The following is a 7,088-nucleotide window of genomic DNA, read 5'->3' as shown; positions in this document are numbered from 1 at the left end:
AGGTGAAAAAGATTTTTTTTAAAAAAATTTAAAAGGTAGGATCGGGATCAGAAATATCTCCCACACCCAAGTGCAGACCCAAGCCCAAGCTTACGCTCAGGCCTAGGCCTCAGTCGCCTTTTAAAAAAAAAAAATTAGCTTCACATGTAGCTAAAAATCGATTTTTTGAGGACCAACGGAACGTCAGATGCCCGAAAATTGTGCTGTAAACCACACAGCGACCCTCTAAGTGATACGCTCGTTTCGAGCTATCACACACTTTAATAAAAAAAAATCAAACATTAAAAACGTTAAAAACACGAGTGAAAACTGGCACTTGAAAAAGGTAAGCGGTTAACCTTCGAGGTTAATCGCCGATGCTTGAAGGGTGCCAAAGGCACATGCATCTACACTCTGGTCGTGTGCTAGAGACGGAGAAACTAGATAGAAATTCGACTTACGCGAGTTCTCGATATCCACCTACTTTAGGTTTCGGACCCTTGGCGGGGACCCAAGGTAGTACAAACCAAGACCCGAACATAGCGGCTAGTGACTCTTCCTTTGACTACGACGTCATGGAGGGTTTCCCAATGCCTAATCCCGATAGCTCAAGCCAAGATATGCATGCCATGGGTCCTCGGTTCGGGCCGAGTGTGCTTAGATGCCTAAAGGAAACCTTTAGTAGAGCCACTAGCTCCGAACATGGAGCTAATGATGTAAATGAGGGGGATGGGGAAGTAAATTCTCCATTTGTGACAAACGTAGACCCTATACCATTAGAGAATGTGCATGTGAATACTTCATTCACTGCACCTCCTGACTCTTCAGAGTTATTTCCCTTCGAGGTCATATTACCCGATGGTAGAAGCCTTGCCGAAGTGCAAGAGGTTGAGCGATATATCCTTGCAGCGAGGGAAAAGGAAGTCGAGAGCTTACGCAAGGCAGAGCAATGAAGAGCGTTAAAAGCAAAAGCTCCTATGTCAAAATCCTTGCTAAGAGAGCAATCAAGTGCTCCTGATTTAGCCACCGCTAAGGACCAACCCCTAGAAAGCAACATTGCATCTAGCTTAAAGGACACCCCTAGCACCTCAATCCTAGATGGAGTGTTCTTAAATGAGAGCTGGGAGTACGAATTACAAACAAAGACTTTGATCGACCTATACACAGGTCACACCTATCACGTGGGTTGGTTAGATGTCCTACAATCCACAATGGGTGCTACTAGTGTGGAGGATCAACAACAAAGAGTTTGTGAGGTCATCCATAGGGTTATTGAGTTAGAGAGACAGAACAAGGGGATCAACATGCCTTCAACGGGTCTCATGAGATTCTTGGATACAGGGAAGGCTAAACAACCAACCTTATCGCAAATGGAGACTCCCTCGGTAAGTCCGATGGATCCCCCATATGTTGTTTTTCCAGGGTTCTCAGTGCAATCTAAGCCCACAATTGATAGCTTCACCTTTCGAAGTCTAGCTCATCTTTCCCTTGATGACACCACGGCTACCATGCCTACCCCAATGATGGACATGCCGAGAAACACGCCATGGACCTCATTTGTTAGTAAAGCACCACTACATGGTAGCTCAATGCCTGCAACAGTACCTACAAGTGTGTACCAATCGTATGGACCTATGGCTCATCACACTCATGTAGTCCCTACCCCTCCCATTGTTTCAACTACCTATGCTCCACAACCACAATACACAAGTTCTTATTTCCATGGGACTATACTGGCTAGCATTAGCATGTCACATCCGACGTCTACTATGCCTAGGGCCACCCATATGAACTATGGACCACCACATGGCACAACATCGTACCCAACATGGAACCCAAGGGCTTCCTATGCACCAAGCCCAATGCCAATACCTACTCCACATGTAGTCTCTGGAGCACCTTCACCCATGGTGCCTGCTCACTTAGGTGACTTTGCAACATTTGCTCAAGCTATTGGTCGATCTATTGCTGAGCATATGCGTAACACGCTGTTGAGAAATTTGCGGTCTTGCCAGGAAAGCACCGGGCTTATGGCTGTGAGAGTTTGTGAGAGAACTCAACAAAAACTATATGAAGGAGTTAAAACATAGATTCCATGAAGACTAGGGTTTGGAAAGAAGTGCAATCAAAGAAGACTCACTCTTTCTCTCTTGCACTCACACACACAAAGAAAGAACACAAAAGAGAATGTCAAAACAATACGAAGATGAAAACATCAAGGCTATGGTCATATCGTATAATGGGTAATATGAAAGGGTTAATAGATGAGTTAATGGCATTCAATCTTGGCTGACCAAATAGGCTACGAATTGTTCTTTGGAATTGTAGTTTTGTGCTTACCATAATATATATATTTTGTCTAGTGATTGGGATTAATTGTGTGTACAAATCCTCTTCGTTCATAGCAAGATAACTACGCTTACGTCAAAAGAAAAGTTATAGTCTATGAGAGGTAGTATGATGGGATCCGGTGATAGAAGTATTTCATTAAGCCTTTCTGGGCCAAAGAGAAACACTATACGTTATTGAAAGTGTATTTTTCGGCTAATCCATACGTTAATTCTAATAGATCGTACAGAGCGAAAGCGATAGAAATGATCATCATGTGGGTTATTCATCTAGGATAGTATGTGAGCAATGTAGATATGAGATAAGTGAAGAGATGAGAAGTTTCCCTCCCAAGCCCTATTCTTGCCCGTAGGCAATAAGGATACTGCGGAGAGAGATGTACCTGTAGCAAAGAGAACCTAGAGAGGATGAATTACTAAGAATGAGAGAGATAGGTTTGGTTAAGGAGATGAGATTAGATACATATATATATGTTGGATTAGAGATGAAAATGAAAACAACAAGAAATCAAGAAAACATCAATGTAGAACACATCTTACTTCAAACCCTTTGGCACCATTATTGATGGGAGAGAGAAGAAGAGGGGAGAATTCAATGTTGATTGATACGCCAAGTACAACACCTTCTTTGATTAGAGTTGATCTTCCAAGGATAGCGTACAAGAATGGCTAGTCTTCCTCTAGGAGAAAGTGTAAGCTTGGGCTTATGTTAATGGGGCTAAGTACAATTAGGCATTACTACTCACTCCCTCAAGAATTCCTCTCATCAATGGCTTGAATGCTTGAGTTCCTTTTCAAGGAAGAAGAGGTCCCCTTTTATAGGTGAAGGGAACCCCCAAGGGTTTACACAAGAAGAGAGGAGCTAGTGTGAATAGGAATTGGAAAAGTTGGAAATGAGCTGTCCCTGCATGATGTGGGCAGACTGGGGTCCAGTATTTTGATCATATCTCCTCAACCGTGGCTTGAAATAAAAAAGTAAAAATATGGGCAGAAACGTCAGCTAATTAGCTATGATTTTTATTTTAAAATCATTTTCCAATTCGGATTGGAACCTTGTGTAAAAAATTCATCAAAATAGGGTCCATTTCTGGCAGCAAAAGTCTTCCCGTGGTCCCCTTAGCCTAGACTTTCATTTAATTCCAAAGGACACCTCATGCAATATGAAAGCATGAAATTTCTCCTTGACAAAGTTTTGTAATCATGCTTGCAATAATGCATTAAAATAAGTGTATCTTTGAAATCATGCCACCTAGTGTCCCACTAGGATTTGATTCCCTCCTAGTAGCTATTTAAAAAGAAATATAAGAAAAATACATAGAATATATATATATTGGAGTTTACCCTAGATATAGGATCTAGCTAGGGTGTGAGATAATAATGAGATAGTAGAAATAAAGAATCAATGCTTTTTGCCCCAAGTTAAAGAGGTGGAGCTATTGAGCTTTTCCCATAGTATTTTCTGATGGTAAAGTAAGGATAGGTTACCCTTGAGAAAAATAATAGGATGAGATAGAAGGCATATTATTATACTTAAATATGCATATGTACATTATAGGAAAGATAGTTATGTATCTAAAAAATTACAAGATAGATCTTGTAGCATGCGTTCCCACTATGTACGTGTAACAGCACGACAACGCCTGATAGAGAGCGTAGAAGTAAGGCAGTACAAATAGCCAAGCTCACACAAAAATTTAGTGGAGACGGGGATGTGAGAAAGCATATCAAAGTGTTTGAACAAATATGCGATTCTCTAGGAGAACATAATGACCTACATAAGAGCAATGCTTTAAGCCTAACCTTAAGTGGAAAGGCTAGGGATTGGTATAGAACCCTAAGGGTGGAAGAAAAAACGATTTACCGTACTCTTAGGAGACTGTTCTTAAAAGAATACATACGAGAGGGAGGGCTTTGGGGTATATCCTGTCAGCTCCAGAAAGCCCAACGAGAGGAAGGAGAGTCGGTGAGAGACTTTATAAGTCGCTTGAAGCATTTGAATTCTCATTGTAATCCAAATGAGCGCTTCAACAATAACCAATTGCTTGATAGATTCATTAGGGGATTACGACATGAGGATATCTACAATGGCCTAGTCATTAGAGGTATCACCACTTGGGAAGCAGTAGTCACTAATGCGATCCGATTGGAGGATAATTTAATGATTCAAGGAGAAAGAGTGTCTGTTGAGCCTAAATCTATTAGCTCGCAAGCATCAGGGCATCAGCCAATGACCCTAAAGCCTATTGCTAAGGAGCCAAAGATATATGAGATGACTTTAGCAGATCTCACCAAGGCTATTCAAGAGAGTCTTGGAGACAATCCTCCTCCGCAAAACAATCATATCTATCCAAGAAGGGAGCAGCAATGGTGCTCAGTATGCTATGGACCGCATAGTACCAGTGAATGCCCTACTTTTAGAGTAAAATTCAATGGGAACTGCAATGCATGTGGAAGGTATGGTCATTAAGCTAATGATTGCATAGTATTTAAGTGCACGATGGCCAATAGACCAACCTTAGCATGGATAGACACACCTCGAGTGCCTGCATTGATGTCGGCCCCACCTCTTGAACAAACATCACAACATATGGTCCCTAGGGCCCAAAATGTTGTTCAAACAACACCCTTACCACCTCCAGTGCTAGGACCGCAACCACCACATCCGAGAATCACTTCTACGAATCAAGTGGGTTGTGAGTCATCTATTTCTTGTTTGGAAGGCTGTGAGGAAGATATAGATCCTAATATCACCTATGGGATGGATGTGCTTGAAGAAAGTCCACAATACTACATGGAGGACTATTGGGGACAAGTCAAACCTGTATATCAAGTAGCTGCTCTTGCGGCAAGAGGCCAAAATATCAATTACACTGCTAAGAGACCACCTCTTCAATGCTATGAGTGTGGAGGTCCACATCGTGTAGCCGAGTGTCCTATTAGGCTACAAAAGAACGCCACACTAATGTAAACCAATCAAGCGAGCACGTCTACAATGCCGATACTCATGTGTAATCGATGTGGCATAGATCATTTCATTGCCCAATGTCCAAATAATCCAAATGCACCGAAGATCACGCCATTAAACTTGATTGAAGTTATTGAGGAGCCATCACCAAGTACACCCATGGTACCAGTAAACGTACTCACACGATCGATGCTCCAAAAACAAAATTATATTCTTGAGGAAAGAGACAGGGTATCAATTGCCCAATCTCAGGAAAAGAAGAAAACACGAAGAAAGAGATCGCAAAAAGCAGCGACGTCAGACCCCAGTTCAAAGACCAACATAGGGACTGGTGACGACCCCGTATATATGAACGACGCTGAAGAAGATTCTCATTCAGGTGAAACCATGGAGACCAAAACGACCACTAACATAGAAACCAACATGGAAGATCTTCATGAGCCACAATGGCCAGGATCCAAAAAGAAGATAGGAATTTATCCAAACCGTACAGAGGAGATCGAGCGAGTCAAGCAATTAAGGAGTTTGGTAGAAGATACCCAAAGGGATCTAGAACCAGCACCTAAGAAGATCCAGATTACAGACACCGTGTTCCCTACGCAACAACAACCTCACCAAGTCCATAGACCCTTGGACATACCTAGTGTCATCCAAGAAGAAAGTGACTTAAAGTCATGGGAAAGTGGGCGTACTCACTTCTTGATGGAAAGAATGTTTACAGAGGGACTACTTGATCCTATCAAAGAAATGGAGATGCCATCTTCCCCACGTCAAGGGACTCAAGGCCAAAAGGTACCGTTAAACATTTCCAAATTGATGGATTTCATGTCTTCAGAGGTTAGAACCACCATCATGTCCAAACTATATAAAGACCCCGAGCTAGTCTCAGCTCTTCGAGCCTTCCTCAATGGAGAACTGAAGTTTGGGCTACCACAATTTTCACAGATGGATGGAGATGGGGAGATGCCAATAGAGGAGGAATACATAGATCCACAACCCAACCTAGATGAGAACCTTGTTATAGAAATACCTGTTAACAAGTTGGGACAATACTTTGAGGGTGATGAATCCAATGCGACCATACCAATCATTATTAAGGGATTAACTGTGAAGGGAATCCTTGATGGTGGCGCTGGGGTTAGCATTGTGACTAAAAATTGCTGGGAAACTATGGGTAAACCTCACCTTGCGACCACAACCATAGTAGTGAAGATGGCCAATGGGTCTATTGTTAAACCTATTGGGATGCTAGAAGATCTCAAGATCAAGGTCTTTGGACATAAAATAAGAATTACCTTTATTGTTATGGATCTCTCCAAACACACTATGGCATCGGAGATGATCTTAGGACGTCCTTTCATGAGGGAAGCAAAAATGGTGCATGAATGGTCTAAAAACCATGTCTACTTGCAGTTCCAAGATTCTGTCATTCGAGTGGATCTTGTGACGGTCGAGCACATCCTCTAAGTAACAGGTTTATAATTTATCATAGATCTGAGACCACAGTTCACTCGGTCCCATTGCAGTATTGTTACACATGTAAAGCGGACAATGATGTTGGGGAAGATTCTCCTTATATGGATGTACTACCTGGGATGACTGAGTCGGACAATGTGGATTGGGTCCATCTAGAAGCAACCATAGACACTTGGGGAAATAGGGGGACGACCTAGGTAACACCTGAGGGGGATGAAATACCACCACTTGTACCCTTAAACATGCTAGAAGCAATGCATATAGCTTCTGATGATCTACAAGATGAAAGTTTGACTGGCATTGAAACCAGTAGCGCCTCA

This window comes from Adiantum capillus-veneris, chromosome 23 (assembly GCF_014529385.1).
Source record: "Adiantum capillus-veneris isolate H3 chromosome 23, ASM1452938v2, whole genome shotgun sequence".
Taxonomy (NCBI): domain Eukaryota; kingdom Viridiplantae; phylum Streptophyta; class Polypodiopsida; order Polypodiales; family Pteridaceae; genus Adiantum; species Adiantum capillus-veneris.
The sequence above is the reverse complement of the archived record's forward strand: the minus strand, read 5'-3'. Positions refer to the sequence as shown.